The sequence below is a fragment of the Atractosteus spatula genome, chromosome 5 (assembly GCF_055471065.1).
Source record: "Atractosteus spatula isolate fAtrSpa1 chromosome 5, fAtrSpa1.hap1, whole genome shotgun sequence".
In the NCBI taxonomy this organism is placed as follows: Eukaryota; Metazoa; Chordata; class Actinopteri; order Semionotiformes; family Lepisosteidae; genus Atractosteus; species Atractosteus spatula.
This window is the reverse complement of record NC_142710.1, coordinates 23,132,526-23,155,371: the sequence shown is the minus strand read 5'-3', so window position 1 is coordinate 23,155,371 and position 22,846 is coordinate 23,132,526.

Here is a 22,846-nt window from a genome sequence, read left to right as displayed (position 1 = left end):
TAACCATAGTAGTAATTGTTTTGTATGCACAGCAAATTCTATATACAGTACCTCCATTTACCTTTCTATATTAAATTTACATTATATTTTGTTGTGGGTTTCTTTATATTTATTAATATAGTAATATAGCTAATTTCCCAAATAAATATTTTGATAATCCTCAGTCTGTGACAAAGAATCTCTTTCAGAAGTACAGCAGAAAATGTACCACTGTTTCTCTTGGGATTACACATGCATTGTTGAGGCCAGTTTCTGGGTCCTTGATATTAAAATGCATTACATGTGAAAAATGAATACCTCTGATGCATTCAGAATACCCTTGCCTGGGGATGAGCACAGGGAAGTGAAAAGAGTGACAGCTCCAATATTGATTGTAGCATTCTATAAAGTGAACTTCACCAAGGCAAATGCTTCAACAGTTTTGATAAAGGAAATACCCCAAATGTCACAATCAGTAACTGAATCTTTGTATGATGATAAAAGGAGCAATACTGTACATATAATGAGAAGAACTAAAAATGGAACAAATAGGTTCCAATTTGTTGTTTGAAATGTATCCAAAATACAGTAGATATATATTTGGCAAAAAGCAAGCTTTAAAGCTACAGTACTTGTTTTTGCAAGGTTAAAATTGTGCACAACTGAGAAATGAAGTACTATATTGTATAGACATACAGTACTAGCATGGCAATTAAAACAGATTAAGAACAAACAAAGAGAAACATACCATTTTTTTCATATTTGCACCTCTTTGTGATGAAAAGTCAACTGTAATTGAGTAATAGAACAAAGCAAGAAAGGTCCTTTCAAACACTGGTTGATTATTTGGATTTGGGAATGTATGTTGTAAAATGAACATTTTTTAAGGTGACTGAAATTCAAAAAGAAGGTATGACTCCTATATTAACAGATTAAGTACAATTAATACAGTAGCTCTAAATCTAAATCCACCTTGTTTTAATTACAAGCCAAAGGAAATGGTTGCCATTAAATCCACTTCAGTCCTAAAAAGTTTATTATCTAGATTAAGGCAGCTATTATAGACATGAGATTAAGTGTAAATAATTAGAATCATTAATGTATTCAGTGGGTTAAAGACAACTAAGCTATCTTCAATGAACATACTGAAAAAAGGTTATTTTTTCAAATGTAAGCACAGTATTGTCAAGGGATGGGCTGACTGCGGAGGATAGGGATCCTATGCGGGGCTCTTCGGTAGGGGATTTTAGGTTTGGAATCGATAGACGAAGGCGTAGTCGGGGAAGCTAGCTGGGTCCAAAATTTGGGTAGGAGTAGTAGGAGCGTCAGTACTGGATCGAGAGGCAAAGGCATAGTCGAGGAAGAAGGCAGGGTTCAGGATCCGGAAAGGTGTTGTTGAAGTGTCAGTACTGATTCAGGAGGTGAAGGCATAGTCGAGGAAGAAGGCAGGGTTCAGGATCCAGGAAGGCGTAGTAGAAGTGTCTGTACAGAATCAGGAGGCGGAGACATCGTTGAGGAAGAAAGGCAGGGTCTAAATCCAGGAACGAGTAGTTAGGGCATTGGTACTAAGTTGCGAGGCGAAGGCGTTGTCGAAGAGGAAAGGCAGGGTCAAGATCCAGAAGTCAAAGAGTTGAAAAGCTAAATGGCGCTAGGTACGGAGCTCAGGGAGAAGATCTCAATCGTGAGCAATGAAAGGGGGTCTGGTGAGGGTTTAAATAGAGGAGGGGTTGGTGCATGCACAGTTGGGAAGGGAAGAGCTCGTGGGACTGCCGGAGCGCTTATACGCATGGGTGCGATTCGTGACAAGTATATGATGTAAAAACATATAAATTACCTAGTGGGACGACTAAGAAAACAAAATTACATTTTATAACAATATTTATGTACTGTATATATTTGTATTTTATATATTACGTACAGTATGTATTATTTTTATACCTATTAACATAGATAGCTTTTACCGTGCTTAGTAAATTATGGTAGTTCACATGGCCCATTGCTTTTACAACAGCCCAAAATTTAAAAATGATAAGATAACCATGACATTCTAAGATGGGAGGAAGAATTACTGTAGACACTGGAGAATCCTTATGCTGAAGTGTTGAGATGTTAAGACACTAAACTCATAACTGGATGGTTACAGATTAAATTCCCAATTGTGACACTGCTGTGGTATCCTTGACCAAGGTTTTTATTATTTATTTTAATACCCAGCTCTATAAATAGATACAAATGAAAGTTGCTTTGGATAAAGTCATCAGTTAAATAAATTTAACACATAAATTATGCCAGGTAACTATTTTAATACTGTAATTAGTTGAAGGAAGGGAAGAAACAATCTCATCTTCTGTGCATCTGCTAAATTTATTTTTAGATACCATATTAAAAAATGAGACTGGAGCAACTGACTTCAAAGACAACAAAATTAGGGTAGAATTGAATGAACTTTGTTTGACTCCTAACTTGGACAAGAAGTTATTAGGGAATAAGAATGTATTAAATTGTAGAATTGGGTTATATTAAAAGCTAAAAAGTCCTGAATGTCCTTTATAGTGTTTTCTTAAAAGAATAAATTTATTGGCAAAACTCATTTACTTTAAATCACGTACTGTAAGCATTAGATAATTCCGATTAATATCTAAAAGATATTAGCTAAGCTAAGAGAATTATGTTAAAACAAACACATAAGTAACATATAAGCACTCAATTTTTTGACTAATATTACATATATATTGTACTGTATTTTTAAAACAAAAATCTATAATAAAATACAGTTTCCTTAGTCCACACACATCTCACAAGGTAGGCTGTCAAGAAGAATTGTTCTGTTAGCAATGTGAAGATGCAATGGACCACTCAATTTGCTGTTCATACATCCTCACACTTTAGAATCTGTGAAATTGGTCAATATCACAAAGCTTGACCTATGTCTGAAGCTGAGTGTGTTGAAGGACAGAGCTGAATAATCATTGGTTCACTTATTTCCATTGGGTCTTATTGCTGAAAAAGCATTTAACAGCAAGTGAAATGCACTTCACTTAAAACTGAAAGACTTTCTTCTTATGTCTTACTTTAATCATTTGAGATCCTCTAGGCAACACAAAGACCATTAAGATTACTTGAGGATACTGTACAGTATATCAGTCTTTTAACTATTGTTTATTTTCTGCTGTAAGTAAAGATAATCAATTACTCACAATTACTAACTGTGAGTACTGCAACTAATAAATGCCAAAGTATCAAACCAGCTTTTTTATTTACTTGATAGAGTCACCATTTTTTTAAACTAAATACCTAGCTAGTTTGGGAGTCTTTATGTATTGGCTTTACAACAATAACACCTGTACACACATATGTGGAAGTGCAGACAAGAGGTCTGCTCATTGCTGCAAGCTCTGCAACAATGCTCAGGAGTTTCAGTGCTGATTGGAGAAGAAGCACTTCCCTCATCAATATCACTGCAAGACGGCAAATTTCCAACATGTTCAGGTTGCCCTGACTGAGTATCACAAGCCTATTCCTGACAGTGAGCATACTGTGTGTCACATTATTAATACTAAGTCTGCAACTACTACTATTCTACTCAAAATAGACTGTACCTAATGAATCATACAGAACACAAAATGTCATACTTTGACTTCTTACGTTGTGCAAAATGCTTCTGTCCTCCCATCCGGTGCCTTCTGTATAAAATTATACTATAAATAGTATTATAAAATTAAGGTGGGTAGCTGCGTCAGCATGCGTAGGCTGCAAAGGAACAAGTAATAGGTTTATTCCATGCTGAAAAAAAGAAGAAAGAGAACACAACGTTTCGGCCGTGGAGCCTTCACACCTGAAGAAGGCTCCACGGCCGAAACGTTGTGTTCTCTTTCTTCTTTTTTTCAGCATGGAATAAACCTATTACTTGTTCCATTATAAAATTAATAATAGCAGAAGTCACTCTGTGTGTAATTGGGATGCTGGTGTGTCACTCAGAAGGTGGGATGGCCTGCTAGTGGTAGATGAGAAGGTCCCCTTTTGTACGTGAAGTGCTTTGGGATGTAAAGCACTATAAAACTCCAAGAAATTATTCTTTTTTAGGCCTGCAGGATGTTGGTCCATAACTGTAAGTCATACAGTACTTTCAACAACCACACATTAAACACCATCTTACACTCCCTACTCTTTTATGGGTTTATACAGATTGCTCTCCATGTTTACATTATGTTTGTGTTCTTCCTATTAACTATTGATTTTTCATTTGAACAAACTTACAAACATGAAGAGTACATTGTACCCGGGTCCTATTAATATTATGAATCTCATATAGTTTATTCGTGATTGTTTTTTAAAGCCTTTACAACATGGCATCCAATTCTATTTCACAAAAATCTCTCAGATCACGTGTCTCCTATGAACTAACAAATAAACTTTTTTTCCAAAAATATATATACGTAGCTGCACACATATGAAAACAGACAGACAACAACAAAAACAGTCTTTAGATGCTCACCCTTTACAAAAGTCATGTTTCAAACTACCACCACCCTTCATTTTTTCAAACAATTTACTTACAGTCTGCTATTAAATATTGATAAATTGTTTAAATTAAGTAGAATTGTTCCTGTTCCTGTAATTTCAGAAGAGGGAAACTCATAAGTAGACAGTTTCTGTTTATCCTCATTATGTGTTCTTGTACAATTGCTTGCTTTCAAAAACTGTTCTTTATGTTTTAATTTCAATTTTAATGTGTTTACCATTGTAGTTTTCAGCACCAAACTAAAAATGATTATAGCATTACTCTTAGCTAAAGTAAAAGCAGATAAAAGAGGAAAAGCATAAATGATGTCAATTTGAAACTGAATTCTATTTTAGGTGAAACATATATATGTAGTATACTTTCTAAAGTTTTCAATAGAGGTATTTACCTTTTGTGTTTCTTTGTCTTTTCAATGATACTTGTACTTTGAATCAAATATATAACACTCTAAATATAAATTATATAGACCATTCACTTTAAAAATCTATTTACTGGGGAAATCAAGCAGAAAAAAATAAGCTATAGATGATTTGCAAGGGTTGAAAGGTGTGACCATCTGGTCTGAGATAGATTGCTTGAATATTTTGGATGCACTGGATATTCTCTTGATAAACATGGGCTATTACTATAAGAAAAAGGTATTCATTTGGAAGGTTACCCTATTCCTGAAAATATTTTAGCTGTGCATGAAAGCATTTGATAAAGCTGCACACCAAGGAGTTTGATAAATATATGGTACAGTGAAAACAATTTAAAATAATAATAAAGGTTCACTGATCATATATTGTGGTTTCAGTGACTGTAAAATATTGTTAGTACTTAAGAACTGGGACAGGGTTGAATTGACACAAAACCTAGAAAAGTATTTCCAATTTCACCCTAGCTGAAATCCCACTATTTGGATAATTAGCAACACAGAATGGAGGTTTATATAATTTGTTTAAATAATTGAGGTTTAAATAATGATGTTGTGACAATAAAAAAACCCAATAAAAACTAATCTCTAACATCTATTTAAATTTGATTTTACTTCTCTGTTGGATGTGATGGTCATATGGCACAAGGTGTTTTGCAAACACCCTGGTAGAAATGAAAAAAGCTCTGTAAATTAATGCATACATTATACTACAGGATGTGTTAGCAAATAGTAGTGAGGACCCTTTGCAGAAAACCAGGGCAATCTCCAAAGGCGTAGTCGAAAGAACAATCCGAGCTCCGAAAGCCGAAGAAAAACTAGCTGGTGCCAAAGTACAAATAACCAGAAGCGGCGTCATGAACCATGAGGAAGCCAAGAGTCAAAACCAGAACGAGAGCAAAAGTACCAAAACGAAAACCAGGAGACATAGACAGAGAACAAACCAGGGTCAGGAAGCCAAAAACCAAGTAGTAAATATAAATGAGAATTGGAGTAGCTCTAGCCAGGAAAACCCTAATACTGAGCACTGGGAAGAGTGTGAGGCAGCATTAAATAGGCTGGGGAAAAGGGCTAATTGGGAACTGTGGTGGAATGTGAGGTGGAATGACGAGTCCTCCGGGGGCGTGGCGTAACAGGATGGTTTAGTCTATCATAGTGACTCATAATATAACAGAAATAGAATTTACTACGAAATTATTCTGTGGTAGAATTCTAATTCTAACCATTGTTAAAAGCATTAAATAAGGCAAAATGTTTTTGATAACCTAGAATATTACAGTTTATATAGAGAATACAAAATCTTAAAATCTTGTATGTTCTCAGTTTGTTTGTGGGGTTTCTTATGGGTGTTTTAGTTTCCTCCGCTTATCCGAATACATACTAGTACGCTGGGCAAACGTTCCGAGGTCAAATTCTTCCAGCACAGGGGTATCTTAAAAGCGGAGACGACGGCACCGACATTTTTTGGCGCTTTCTCTTTAAAGCCCTGGCCAAATATGAAGACAGTACGTACAGTTATAATTCAAACGGAATTAAAAACTACACATCCCAGTTACCATGGTGGTGCTTGTGATCATTGCGTTTAACCAACGAAACAGGGCGAAAAATCAGTCACATGACTTTGGGACAGAGTTTTGAAAGCTTAACCTATCAGCAACAAAACGAAATTTACACGATAGGCTACCTCAAACTGTCAGTTACACGACTGTGTATGTCGCTTAAGCCACTCCTATTTGGCATTTTAATTATGGAGGCGAGAAGACGCCCCCCCTCTGGGTCCGTGATTTGCCGCCATCTTTAACTGTTCCGTGTCCGAATCGCAGTAGCTACGCGTACGAAATAAAGTTCATCCCAGCTACAAAACATATATTTTTGTGGTGAGAGGGAGCGAAACATCAGTATTTACTGCTATTAATTACTGTACGATTTATAGTTGAAATCTGAGCCTAAATATAAAGTTAAAATCTCGACAAAGCAATGTAGGAAATACAGAGAAAATAAATCCTTTCTGACATCTAAAATCAGTTTCGATCAAGGTCTCTAAAACGAACAAGAAAAAGAGGATTTTCGTAGGGCAATTACGCTGTGTTTATATAGAATAAGTGATTTATGAGCAATCTAATTTCTTGTTCGTTTAAAACAGTGAAATGTCAGCTGCAAAAGATCGCACCAGAAACAGCACTCTCTCTGCCTGTCATAGACGTTCAGGAAAGGGTGAATGAAGTCATGTCAAGTACAATAATTCGGTGATCAATAATAACAGTTGTAGGACAAGAAACAAAAGAGTGAAAACTTAAGCTTTTTAAGGCTAAAACTCAAATTCATTCTACAAATTAAGGCAAATGAAAATTCAGGACGTTAAAGTGCTAGAGGTGTAAAAAATACAAAAATGCACATGAGCAAAAAGTTTTAGAAATGGAGCAGGTGTTGCTTTGAAATAAGCAAACAGAAAAAAAGCCATGACTATAGTGCAGAAGAGGGATGCAGGAACTTGCTTGCTTAGATATACAAAAAAATCACAAAAAGGTGTATGTTACAAAAGAACATGCAAACATGTTCATCATGTACATGAACATGTACATCAAATTCCCTTCGCGATCAATAAAGTCTTATCTATAAACATGAAACAGAGTGAGGAATCAGAAAATTAGCATGCATAAAAAACAGCAATTCTGTCATTCAAAAATGTGCCGCTGGATGTGACATCCAGATTGGGCTCACCACATATAACAGGGTCCAGTCTAGAAGAGCAGTAAATGCAAGGCCAAAAAAAAATTCAACAAGTGAAAAAGGTCTGCCTGCCCCGGTAGAGATGCATGATGGGAAAGGCAAAAAGAAAAAGAAAATAAAAAGGAGAAAAGTAACGGCCTTATGCTCAGGTACAATCCCCTCCAAGACTGCCAGTGGAATGATCCTCCCCTTCTGGGGATTGCCCCGCTCGTCTATATGTCATTCCCTGAACAGCGGGGCCCGGGCTAACCCCCGTCTCGCCTCTACGCATAGGGTCTTCTCGTCCTTCTGACATCCGTGACAGAATGCTGAGCCTTTTTCGACCCCGCGAGCGGCGCTCTTTTCCGCAGTTTTTTCTTTTTCTCTGGGCCTTTTTTTTCAGTTCTTCTATTGTAATCGAAGAATGCTACTCCTGACAATAATGATGCCAAAACATAAGATTTTGCACACTTTTTGTGACAGTACACATACTGTAACAAGAATATTTATACTATTTACGAATACAAATATTTATTTATGAAGAAAAATATTCTGCTAAACGTTTGAACTTTAATAGCTTTTATACCCTAATTGTACAATACATTTTAAAAAGCTTCAGCGTGAGTTTTTATTGCAATTTAAAAAAAGGCAAAACCAAAAGTAGCAGTACAACCTGCTTAATTGAGTAAAAATTGGCAGATCATTTAAAATCTCATCACCAGAATGGTTGGGGAAATGTAGATAATACTGGCAGTCCTTTTCTCTAGCGCCAGGGCAATGTAGTTACATAGCAACAAATTGAAAGTGTAATAGGAACAACTTGTATACCTGCCTTTTCATGCCATTTATTCTAATTTTGCAATTCATAATGCCGAATAATACAAAAGTATTAATAATCTTATCACATGCAGACTGATTTCTTTCATCACGTGTCTAACAGGTTTTAATTCAACCTTTTGTGCACATTGCAAACATTTATCTTTTTCAGTCTTTCATTTTCTACACTTAATTAAGTGCAGTTCTTTTTCTTCTGAAACATTTTCTTTGTATGTACTAGGGCACTTCTATAAACAAGGTACCAAGACCTCACCCAGTTCAAATGAATTATCTTGTCAAGAGTGATCAGCTCTAGCTCTGTAATGCCATCAAGTATTTTGTCATGAGCCCAAAGGAGTTTGTTACCGCTCCTTTGTAATGCTAAGGGCCATTTTAACAATGGTTGGCAATGTTCAATTGTGGTCAAACAGAGGTGTTCAGCAAGATTGTATTTCTGCATTCAAAGAACATAAGGCTGAAGTTCATTTTCAGTCACAAAAATGTATGGACATTATGACATGTCACACAAAAGGTGCTACTGTATTATCAATAAAAGGAGGATGTGTTCAAAATGAGCAGTGAACCAGGGACTCATGTGCATCCTCTTATAGAGAATTATAATGAAGGGCTGTGTTATTACCCACATCACATGGCCTGTGTGGCCTAGTATTGTGTAATTTTATAGTTTACTTGTTGTAAATATTTACTGTGTTTTGTGTGTATAATGTGTGTTTAATCTGTTACCTGTTGTGGTTCCACACACTTGTCTAATATGTAGTACAGTGTATGGTAGTGCTCTCCGTTCCACCATGTTGTGTCAGGTTACAGTAACCACTGCCTCACCCTGTTGAATGGGGTTAACCTACTAGTTACAGTAAGTGGGATCTAGGGTGGGGCTTAGGGCATTTAGCCTGGCCTAGATGGAGGGACAGAGAGAATTGTATTTGTTTTGTTGTATTGTATGATGTGTTGCTAGAGCTACTCTCCTGTATAATTTTTTAACCAGTTGCACTAGTTCAATTTTATATGTGTTTCTCCATGACCTGACTGACCATCCTTTTTGGTGGTCAATTCACAACATGTTTACCTCATTGCAGGCAAGATTAAGGATAGTGAAACTTGATTTAGTTGCATAAGGAGAGTGCAGCTCTCCAAGCGTCTGTTAGGATTTAATCACTTTGGGCTCCAAGCATTAACAGTTCTATTCCTTAGACAGCAGATAACACCACCACACCTAAAGACCAGGTTCTCTGCCGCTGCAGTCCTCTACACTGTTTAAAAGGAGACGTCACTTCTGTAACTCGCTCAGCACACTGAGTCCTGTTACACATACAAACTCAGCACTTCACAGGGTACTACAACATTACCTAAGAGCAGCTGGCATACTGCAAATTATGTTCCTACTGTTTAGATTTTAACAAACTTAATTGGGTCTCTCATATGCATTTATCATTACATCATGCACAAAATGTGCAGTTCCAGTAGCACATTGGAACCAACCATACTGTACCTGTGGGTATTTATGATGCCAAGAGTTGGATGTACAGGGTCACACACATTAAATTCATGACCTTGCATTAAGTGAATACCATCTATTTTATTTAAAAGTAAAGTATAAAAATGTATAAAAAGTACAGGCAGTTAAATCTTGGCCTCAGGATTTTGACACATTTTAACTTCATCATTACACTACATCTCCCAATATGCGATCCCTCATATCAAAGACTGGACCCAGTATGAAAAGGACTCTCTACAATCATGATAATCCCTTTAAAAAATAGAAAAAATTTAAAAAAAAAATAATTTACAAAATGTTTTTTTCTCTCTCTACCTATCTAAGGTTCATAACAAGCAAGCTCATCTATCATACTTAAGCTTCCCACAATGATGTCACACAGCTAGATGTCATTTATCAAAAGGACCCCCGGGCTGCCCCAACTGCCACTCCCGAGGACCTTCCATTGAACCTTATCCCTCTGTTTCTGTTTCTCTTAGCATTCCCTCTTCACAGTCTTTCTCTGTTTCTCCTTTTATTATTCTATTATCCCTGCTGCTTCTGCTGCTCCTGCTCCCTCTTGTTTCTTGACATCCTTAGTTTAGTCTCTTTTTCCTGCGCCATCTTCTGTTTCTTTTCCCAGTGACAATGTCTGTCATGGTTGCAGCCCTGGTTTCCTCTCTGTTGGCCCCTGCTGCTCCTAAAACCATCTCCTCGTCACTGGCATTCTACATCAGTCAGTAAGCTTTTAATGTACTATATACATTTCCTCCTGCTTCTATCCCCCAGCATCCAACATAGTCCAACTTTGGTACATTCAGCCCTGAGTTCCTCCTTCTCAGTCCCTGGTGTGTCCAGTGTCCTTCCTCTGGCTTAGTAAGCAGGTGTCCTACAGCTTTAAAAGTCTATCTTCTCTTTCATAAAACAATATCTACCTTTTCTTCTGCTTCTAACCCCAATATCCAACATGGCCCAACACTATAATGCATTTGGTCCTGGGTTCCTTCCTCTCAGCCCATGCTGCTCCTGATGCCCCTGGTTTGACTGGCATCCTACATACAGTATGGGTCAGTCAGCAGGTATCCTACTGTCAACATTCCTTGTTTTGGGATTTTATCCAATTGTATCTATCCAGTACTCACTGGTGTTCAGAAGAATACACCCGAACAAGTTCTGATGTTCTGAAGCAAGAATTTGTGCAGCTTTTCATACAATGTTTGAAATGCTGCATTCTTCTAGTGCCTTCTTGTTCCCTCCATCTCTGTTCAAACCTGTAGCTAGGAGGCTGCCCCTTAGTCAAGCTGGTTAAGCCAATACTTATTACGAACAAGTATCTGAAGCAGGTTCCACAGCTCTTGCGTTTCTTTTCAGCATGGAATAAACCTTTACTTGTTCCAATACTTATTATACTTAAAATACCCAAAATACATCCACAAACAATTTTACTTTTGATTGCTGTTATTCCTTGTTAAATATGGTGTGGAGACTGAGGAAAAGTGATTTGTATTATGGCCTTATTATGAGCTGTACAGTATTACCATTTTTAAAAATAATGTAGTTTCTGTACATTTGCATGTACTGTATATACATTTCTATGCAAATAAAAACACTGAATACTGATCTCAGTACATTTTTCTTACAATATTTAAATACATCAATTAAATAATGCCTTACGCTGCTGTGATGTTAGTCACAGTACATCTGAAAACAGTAAATGAACATCTAGAGTCCCTAACTAGAAGGCTTATGAATTTAACCAATACAAATCATTTAATTGAACATCAAAAGTTTGTTTTTATTTTCATTTTTTGTGCCGATACAGTATTTTAAATTGATATTCCGATTTTAATTAATTGACCTTTTTGCAGGAAATAAAGGGAAACCAAGCTACTTTCATTATGGTCTTAAAAAGATGTACTTTATGGTGGCATCTGCTGAAGTTACAAAGTTAACTTGATTTTGCTATGCAAACAGAAAGGGGAGTCATTCTTTTGACCATGTGTTACGTCCCAGTGTGGTCCGTTTGTTTGTTTTGATGTTATGTTCCACACTTCTTGACTTTGGTTGTTCTCCCTCCCCATTGGTTTATTAATTCATCCATCTTTGCGGTTGTAACATCATCTTCAATCATCTCTCGACCAATCAGAACTCAGCTTGTTCAGTATTTAATTTGGAGGTTTTTCAGAACAAAGGGGCCTTTTGCTTGACTTTGGTTCTGTTTGGCTCGGCTTCGTTTATTTCATTCGTTTCGCTTCATACTGAATTTTTTTTCGTATAGCTTTGGCTTTGTTGGTTTGTGTTCGTCTTGTACTTTCGTTTGTTTGTGTTCTCTTTATTCCACCATTACCTTGCCCTAATGTGTTATATCAACCTCTGTGCTCTTTTGTACCTTATTCCTTGTCTACACTCATTTTCCCTTATTTGAATTCATAGTTCACTTGTGTATTTGTGTGAACTTTTGTGTAAAGGGTTAGTTTAGGTTGTTGGGTACATTCTACACATGTAGTTGATATTTGTATTGGTAACCCTAGTTTAGGACAGGTGAGTGCCTTTTGTCTTGTATAGTTTTGGGTACTTAGTGAAGGTTAGCCAGGGCGTTAGAAGACGCCGAGGACCGAGTGTTTCGGGTTTTGTTTTGTAGTTAGGTCAGCTTCCCCTCACTTTATTAGCCTGCTCAGTTTTGTTTGTTATTTTCTTTCCTTTGGCACCGCTCTAGTTCCCTTTCCCTGTATGTTATTGTGTCCTATTTACGTACCAGTCACTTTATTCAATTTAAAATAAATCCCATTTGCACCAAACTTGTTGTCATGCTTCCTAGTCCCTCACCAGAAACCCACCTGCATCCAAAACCATCCTAAATGTTACACCCCTTTACCCCTAGACACTTGGGGTCGTAACACAGAGATGATGGATATTTTTGATCTTCATCTTCAAATACACTCTATGTAGTGCTGTGTACTTTTGAAATATCAGCATTATCCCAGAAAAAATATAACTTTTATTTTCTGATTTAACATACTCTGCACTGTACAATATACAGTAAAGATACATACTGTAGCATCAAAGAAAAACTTTACTTACTACTACCAATGTCACTAAGATATCATCTCAAAAATAACATTTTTGTAGGAGGTGCACTGACATTTTATTGGAAAGAAAAGACATTGGTACATTTATTATGCTTTCATGTATGATTAATTATTATCAATCACTACAAGTGTTGTCTGTGGCAAATGGACAAACCTGACCAGACCATTATACTTGGACTTCCCCATCGATCATGGTAAGTTGCCATGACTCGTGGCCTCCCAGACTGTGGCCTGTCATTGATGAACTGTTTGACTGTACTGTCTTGCCAGGTTAGAAATTGCTGGCTGTGAAAACCCTACACTGGCTCAGCCACTTAGAAATCATTGGCTGAGAGCAACAATGCACTTAGTCCAACGTCCTGCAAAACCAATGACATTAATGTTTTCTCTTGTAAATGGGGCATATCGGTTCTTTTTGTGTGTTTCTTTGATATTTTATTTTACCAGACTTCAAACTAAACACCTTAAATCATTGTATCACCTTTGCCAAACCAACTCTCTCTCTAATGTGATAACTGATTCTAATTCAACAGATACTTGAGTGTACAACAGTTAATTATGAGCAATGGACATGATGCTAAAAATATGTCCAAAATCTGTACACTTTATAATTTGAAAAGCATATACTGTATGCATAAATAGAACAATTATCTTCTTTTTACATTTTGATATTGATAGATGAGCTGCATGAATGTTATAAAGTGTATGCAACTTAGTACGGTAATCACAATCTCATTATTTTCAAAACTTAATGGCTGTGTTTTGTACATCCATAAAAAATAATGAAGCCTTCTAAATGTAAACTACACAGCTGTGGCACATCCTGGAGATAACCTGCTGTTTCAACACAGAGGGCTCCTTGCATTTCTTCTAGTAAAGGCCACAGCATGGACACAACTGCAGGAGCAGTGACAATGATGGGGTGGGGGTAGTCTCTCAGCAATGCAGTGACCCCTGTGGCCCCCAGAATGCATGCAGGTATGAGAAGGAGGGGGTGGGAGGCTTCCTTCCTATTGGTGCTAAACCTCTGATACAGGTTGATACAGGGCTGTGTGTGCTTGCAAGAATCAATAATTGGTGTTTTAAACCTTATTTACAAAATGCACATAAGTTTTGATTATCATGAAAATGAAACACTAGTTTTGGAATGTGAGTTGCTGGGCCTGAATTCCAAATATAAATAAAAGGACAGATCCTACAATGCAGTATGCTGTAAGGTGATTTCTTATAATTGAGCTCAATAAACACCTTTCTGAAGAAACCAATGACATGATCTTAGCACCATTGTTTTTTATTTACATGTTTTCATTATCCTGTTAATCTTTACTCATCATGTTGAAGGGATCCTGAAACTAACCTCCAAAACAATTAGAAAGCCTGACTGTTTAGAAAAATCACATCTTAAATCTTACTTCATCAAAAATGTATTTTCTTAATCTAGGTTTAGATTTAACTTTCACTTTTCTGTTTAACTGCAAGAACATTTTTAAACAAAAGGCCATTCAGCTCACCTATCCATCCATTCATGTTCTAACTGATTAATCCAATTGGGTGCAAGGTGGACTACCGTACATCCTGGATAGTGTGCTAGTCCATCATAGGGCAGACACAGACATAACTACAGACATGAACACCAGATTCAATTTTCCCAAATGTCAACTAACCTTAATTAAATTAATGTGGGAGGAAACAGGAATACCCAGAGGAAACCCAGACGAACACAGAGAGAACTCCAGGACATATTGGACCCCCAATCTCAATTGAACCCAGGGCTCCAGCACTATGAGGTTGCAATGCTAATCACTGCACCACCTGTCCTCAACACAACTAGCTCACTTGATTCTTATGTTTTATTATGTTTATAACATTAAAGATGCTTTAGAAAAAGATTATTAATGACCATGATACATCATTGTCTATTCAACATGTTTACTGTATGTTATTGCAGTGATACTTTTATATAATATACTGTACAGTGATAAACACAAAAAGGACAAGGAAATGAATCATTATTGGTTGTTAACCCATAGTTGGTTGAATTTAATAATTATTATTTATTATTATTATTGATTTCATTATCATTTTTAATATGACTTGGTTTGAATACCTGAATTTCTGTAGAACAAAATTGTATGTAAAATAAATTAATAAATGTGCTATGAATATGTCAGAAATATTTGAGTGGGTGTTGATAATTGACAAATCTATTAAACACTAGACCATACAGAATAGAAAACAGAATATAGTGTTCAAATGTTTTGTTTTTAATTCAGTTAGAACATTCTGATAGATTAATAGAAAAGGCTGTGCTCCATCTTTTCAGCCTCTGAAAAATACTTTGAATCTCTTATTTGCTTGGTCTGTTGTTGCCTCTTCTCTCAGTCCTCTCAGGAGGTTTGTGTTGCAAATTACACAAAATATAAGATCTACTGTACATAAGACACAGGTAAGGTACATCTCTCTATCCTTTGGACTATCAGAATGTTTTTAACCTTGTTATTTACAGCATTATATCTACAGTAATCCCTTTAGTTTTATTTTTAAAATTTGTTTTACTTTTTAATAAAGGGGATTTCCACAATACTTTTCAATTTTATGAAACAGACCCTGCATTTAAAAGACACATTTAAGCAATGATGCTATTAAAATAAGGTCACTATTCTATTAATAGACAGTTCTACATTTAATGGCAGCTGAACACATATTTAAAGGCACACAGATATTAATATAGACAATGTGGTGCTATTTATATTTTACATTTTCTCTGTTTCTTCTTATCAGATTATTCAAATAGGGTCATTTGAATACTATCCTAATTGCAGACTTTACACTGTTGAGAATACATTTGTGCCTATAGCACATTCAGTAGGCTTCGTTGCTGTTTCCTCATTTGTAGGACTTTGTGAAATGCACATTTCTTACAGCACATGATTGAAACTAATGCACAGCCTCCAGGGTCAGGCCAATGTACTGTATGTAGCAGTTGCCTGAAGTTATTGTTGTAGAATACAGTATGATCATTAAGGCTCCACTTCAAACAGACTGGAGAGTCTTGATTTGTCACTAAAGAGTAACACTAATGATGGAGATCCATGGCTTTGGGATTTAACCTCCAGATAATTTTATTAGATGTCAATTCTATTTTGTTTTTTGTTTGAGTTTGTTTATTTAATTTGAGATTTTCATTAGGTAGTGACTTTCTTTTTACTGTGATTTAATATGATAAGAAAAAATAATAAAAAACAGCTTGTCAATCAGTTCCCTGCAAGGGACACTAATCAGTCTCAGAACACACATACACATGCTCATGCACAAGCACATGGGGACAATTTAGGGATACAAATGAAATTACCCATCTTGTGTTGGGGAAATGTACAGTAAGAAACACCCAACATCTAACGAACACCAACACAAAAACAGAGAAAGCATGTGATCTCCACACAGAATGTGTTCAGTCACCACACCACGTCACATCCTTTTTGTCCAATGAAAGAAAAACAGTTAGCATTTCTAAACATGTTTTCAAAGATGTATTTTTATATTTGCTATTTAATGTTAGTCCATTACTAGTACAGGAATATATAAATACTTAAAATTATAATTACTTCCATTAATCTGAAAGTCTTTCCCAGAAAACATGTACAGCACCTCATTTACACATTTTATGCACTAATTAAGTTAAGTACTTAGCTGAATCATTGCATATTAATCAGTGCAAATTTAAAATACATCCATATCTTAATCTGGTTATAAGCATAATTGTGTTAGTTTCCTTTGGGAACACAAACTTCATTTTAAGTCCATTTCTGTAAAATTAAAAAAAAATGTTATTCTGTTCACCGGGAATATGACTGTAAGATAAGGTCTAAATTAGTTTTTAAATATATTCATATTCACCTTGATATTTCTGGTTATCATTAATACTTAAAATTCTGTTTAGCAGGGCCCTGAATAAAAATTAACAGGTCATTGTGAATTAAAGCTAGCTATGTAATATTTCCAGAAAATGGGGAGGTTTAATAGATCCAGCTGTTCTTAGATTATAGTACAGACTTTAAATTCAGTGGCATAACCTATCAAATGTGATGGTACTGAAGTATCCCAAATGTCACTTTGAAATATTAGGTACAGAGGACACAATGCAGCCTGCAGTTTTCAAATCTAATCAGATAGCTGAAGGCAGATCTGTTTTCCACTGAAGTCAAAATAACAACGACTTTGTAAATAATGAGCCATTATTCCTCATTGTGCAGAAACACAGTAGTCTACACAATATATTTCATCTTGAGCACTGGAATCCCATGGAAGTTTGTAACATCCTCTTTTGATTAGTTTAGCAACAACAACATGCTACAGTATTTCACAGTATTTAGTAGAATCTTAAATTTAAGGTACTCTTTCCCTTTATGTCCTTGTTCTTTTGAACTTGTTTAATGTTCCCTAAAAACACTGTAGCATTTAAGTTTCTTCAATTCAATTTCACAAGAGCATAACATGTCTAAAAGGATTTGTAAACTGTAATATTTTTCTGTTTGACTTCAGAAATATTCTATACAGCCTGTGAAAAGTGCTTTATATCCTGAAAATGTGTTATTAAAATTAGTGTTAAATAGAAAAATACACTGCTGCATGACAAAATTGATAACCAGCAGAGTAAGGGAGAAAAAATACAAAATAACATACTGTACAATAGTTTAACCTAGGCAAAATGCCTGCAGTGTTCATATTTTCTTGTACACTGTCACCATTGATTCAGAATAATGAAACAATCAATCACTTTTGCTGTGAGGCGAGTACACAAAAAATCCCTAGTCTTTGGCCCAGGGTGTTACACAGAAATTTGAAAACCAGAGCAGATTCTGTAGTGGTAAAAAGGAGAGTGTCATCTCATCTCTTTTAGACAATTAAGATGTTAATGGCAGTTATACCAATTGCTTGACTCTTCTTGAAGTGCAACAAAATTGGAAAAGATTCTTAAGAATTTCAACTGGGATGATTGAAATAAAGATTCTGATGGTACAATTCTGTAATGGCCAGTACCTTTCTCTACCCTCCTTTTTTCTTACATTAGTACATTTAATAAAATTTAAGTTGAAAGGATGGTTTGCTCAATCCACTGAAATTTGAAACTGCCTAGTAAATATGTATTTTTGATTTTAACCAAAAAAATCCCCAATTCTTATTATTGATGTCATAAAACATCTTTAATATTGTTGTTCATTTGTGTTGATATTTTAAAGCATAATAAAGTATAAGAAGAGTCCCTTTGACCTATCTTGTGCATTTGGAAAGGAGGCACGGGGATCTGTGTCTTTTCGTAATATAACTAAGACATGGTTTATTAAACCTTTTGCACAAAACACCCTATTTTCTTTCTAATGACAGATATCAGTGGTACAGTATACCAGTTCAATGCTGGTGTCTAAGCTTTAATCTGCCTCCTTTTTTGGACTGGCACAGCAGGCTCTTGTCTCTTATCCTTGGTTATTTGGACCTTGGACTTCACCACAATATCATCCATGTTGTCAGCTGTGTTACTGTTGTCTGAATCTGGATTGACTTTTGTTACGTCCCCGTGCGTGTCTGTATGTTTTGTTTTGTTTTTCCACTTCCTGTATTCAGGTACCCCCCCCCCCCCACCACCACCACCACCATCGGTCTATCATTACACCATTCCTGCAGTTGTGATGCCACTATCATCTCTACTCCCAGCCAATCAGAATCCAAGATCTACAGTTTATATACTGTACCTGAAGAAGTCTCGACTCCATTAACTCCGGCTCAACTTAGTACGCTTATTGCTTGACCTTTCGCTTGTTTTGCTAGCTTCGGCTTTGTGTTTGCTTGTTTAGTTTAGTTTAGATTTTCTATTATTTGTGAAACAGATGCCGATTCATGGGTGGATTTTGTGACACTAAATTCAATTTTTTCACTAGGAATAGCAACATCCCCTTGCAAGAATGCTATTAATACAGCCTTTCCAGTAAAGCAGAATGATACAGATCCCTCTCTGATTCAATCCTTGTGTGTTTATGAATATACTGTATTTGTCTGATTTGGAAATCCAGACCCAAAAGAAGGATATTGCAAATGGGTTCCACATATTTTTTTATGATTACTTGTTTGTAATCTTTTACCCAGAGAGAACTCCAAACTATGTAAAATGTATTATGAAGTACGAGAAACAATTGTATATTTAGGATAAAGTATAAATAAATTAAATTTTAAAAAGTAAGAAGCTGGAAGAGCAGTGCAAATACCACAAAAACTAAATGAAATTATTACAACTAGAACAGTACACAGCTAGTGTGCATCTCTCAAGGATACAATCTTGCTCCTAATTTGGAAAGTCAGTAGGATCCCACTTATGACTTGCGTTTCTCTGTATTCTGCTGAACAAAGGTAGAGAATTCCAGTTCCTGTTCCTTTCTTGTAAGAGAATATCTGATATTTTTTATCAGACAATACTGTAGATTCAATCCCTGTTTCAGTAACTGCAGTACACCTTTAACAATGAGCATAATCAGGGGCACTGACTAGTTGCTCTTCCACAGTTGTGGGCTCTTTATTCATGACTCCATACACCAGCTTTTGTTTTCTAGGGTCTAGAGTAATGTATCTGTAACTAACTCGTCTTGCAGCCCTAATTCCACCCAAGGGTAGGCAACCAGGTGACAAGTTTCTGCTGTGGAGTCTTTCACTGGTACAATTCCATGTATTTTCTATAAGCTGTAATTTAAAGTTCTTTACAGCCATAGTTAAATATGAGACACTCTCTTATTAGGGAATAACTTTCTCTTTTGCTCAGGCAAAAAACACATGTATTTAATGGCTGTTCCTCTGAAGTATTCATGGCATTTTCCACTTTATTCAGGGTGCTCTGTCTGTATTTGTGTACAGTACATGGCATTCAAAAAGAATGATGAAAGAAATCTTTTATACTGTATGTCAAAATTCAATCACTCCCACTTCCTCTTAACTGTATTAAATCCTGCATTTTGCTTACGTGCTTGTACATTATGCTTTGCCCTTGCTCATCCTGGCTCATCCCTTATGTGTGTCAGGGGGGAATTCTTAAAGACCCTTTCATTATGGATAGCTTATTTTCATTACGGAAAGCTTTCTACTCCAATTACAGTTTGACTGTATTACTGAAATCTTATTTCTAGCTGATATTATATTATATTTAGACTATTATATTTAGACTCAGATTTATTTTTAAGTTTGATATTTTACACTGCTAGTTCTTAGCATTTTAAAGTTTAAAACATTTTAAAGTTTAAAACATTATTGTTGTCTTTGTATAAACTATTTTCCACAGTTTTAGTTAAACTAACATCTCTGAAACTGCTGACAAACAGGTTTTGCAAGAAAAAGTTATCTAATCGCAACTGTCTCAAGGCTGCTGTTAACAGAACATGCTGTTATTCCTCTGTAGAAAAAAAGTACACAGTTGTTGGACAGAATTTACAGCTTAACATGAAACCAATAAAACATCTGTGTGTTCTGTAATTCTTTGAGACTGTGGAACTTTTCAACTGTATGCTTAAATAAAGAACTGTTTCACCCTTTTGTAAGGTTTTTCACACTTCTTATCTGTTCTCTGTTTTACATTAACCAATTCTCTATACAAACACTTGTTCTAAAATGTCTGCTACATGTAATTTGAGTAATTTTGTAATTTAATCTTTTATGAGAAACTTTATCAAAAGCCCTCCGAAAATCTAAATCACATGACAGGCTCTGTGTGTTGTTGCTTGTTCAAATAAATCTAATAAGTTTGTCATGCAAGACCTACCTTTTCTAAATTTGTGCAGAGTATTCCATAGAATTTTATTTCCATATACAGTATGTAATCCTGTAATTAGGTCTTATAATTGTTTCCATGCCTTATACATAATTATACATATTATACACAATAGAAGTCAGACTAGTCGGTGTTGCTTTGGTTTTGTCACTCTTCCTGTGTTTGGGCTGTTCATTGGCAATTCTAAAGTCCATGGGTACTACCCCTGTCTTGAGTCAATGTTGCAAGACTTCCATCGATGGCTTCCAAATCACATCTTGTTTTCTCGAATAAAATGGGTAACATAATACTGAAATTAAATGGGTCATTTGATTAATTCTTCAGTGTAAACTAGGAAGGTTCTGCAGTACTATCTTAAATAATTTAATTATCCATCACAGCTCACTTACAGGTAGGAACATTTTGCTCCAAATCAAAACTTTGGCCCACTCAATGGCCGTTTCTAATCTCAACTCAGTTGCTTGAGTTTATCTGCGTCTTCATTTTTTCTACATTTTTTTTATTTTTGATTAGAAGAATGCAATATTTTGTTGAGATCAATGAATACTTTTAGAAATGCTAGTTAAATTGAGAGTAAGTATTTTACCATTTTTAAATCCCTTGCTTTTTTATATTGTACTTGATAATATTTGATTTCACGTCTATCCATTGCTGATAGTTGAGCTCTGAAAGGACTGATGGAAAAGATACTACATCCCATACGTCTCCTTATTCTGATTAGCTCAATTGGAGCCAGGTTCAATTATTGTATGTGAATTAATCCAGTGCTTCCCACTCCCACTCTTACTGGAGGGGTGGAGCCCAAGATTGAGTGGATTAGTATAGCAATTTGGTTTAGCTCTATTTATTAAGGAAATAATATACTGTATGAGCCAAAGAGCTTCAGCAAAGGTGATGACAGAATAGAAGGAAGGGATATGATGAGCGCTTGGTATGGCTTCTCAACTAACTGAATTTATGCTTGGCTGGGCATGGCTAGCTCTCAAGCTTTAAGTATAAACTCAATTAAAACGAAAGATGGGAAAACAGTTCTCCTATGCAATAGATGCAATAAAGTCATCACAGAGTTAACATACAGTACTGTGCAACACATTAATTAATGAAGCTAGAAGGCTCCAGAAATGATTAATTACTTCTTTTCAAATGAGAATTTTGATGTTTTAGTAGCAAGCTGGTCAACTAAAATTAGTTTGCAATTATTTTTTTTCCAATTTGGAAAATGTCAGACAGTATCTCATGTCTAAAACATTCCATAGCTAACACCTTTAATTTGTCTGCCTGACAAAAAATACACCATCCATCCATACAAAAAAACACCATCCATATACTTACAAAATCATCTGCATGTGACATATCATCTATTTGTTAAATTACCCAACAGTGTCTTGAAAGATAACATTTTTTCCAGATTCTAAATGAAAAAAGGCAGTGTATCGCAAGAACAATACAAAAAGTACTATTATACCACTTTGGGGATATGATTCACAGTTTTGATTTTCTTCTCTCTGTTGATAATAAGATCATACTTGGAAGACATTTTTAGTTTATCAGTTGTGAATCTGAGGTTAAAGTGCATTTTTACTAAGTAACTACTCTTGGTTATCACAATTCATCTTTTGAGAGTTATGTTTTCCTTAGAGTGTATAATATTTCTGTATATAAACTGTTGGAAAAAAGAAATGCAACATTTTCTGGAATGAGAATACAATAGTTATAGCTTATGTACTTTCACAAAAAGTTGTCAATTTGTTTTAAGCCCTCTGACCAGCAAGACAGCTTGTGCAGTGAGGCATTGCAACTTGCCACTCACACGAAAGCTCGTAGGTGCCCTTTTACCCAACGAGGTCACGGTGGAACAATGCCTGATCAGGTCACCTTTAAAAGGCCTTAATTCAAGCATGTTTTCTGTGAATTCCATAATATCCCGAATGTCACCAGAGGCTAGGGAGAGGGCCATTGGCATGCTGCAGGCAGGCATGTCATGTGCCAACTTGCCAGACTCTATGGCGTAAGC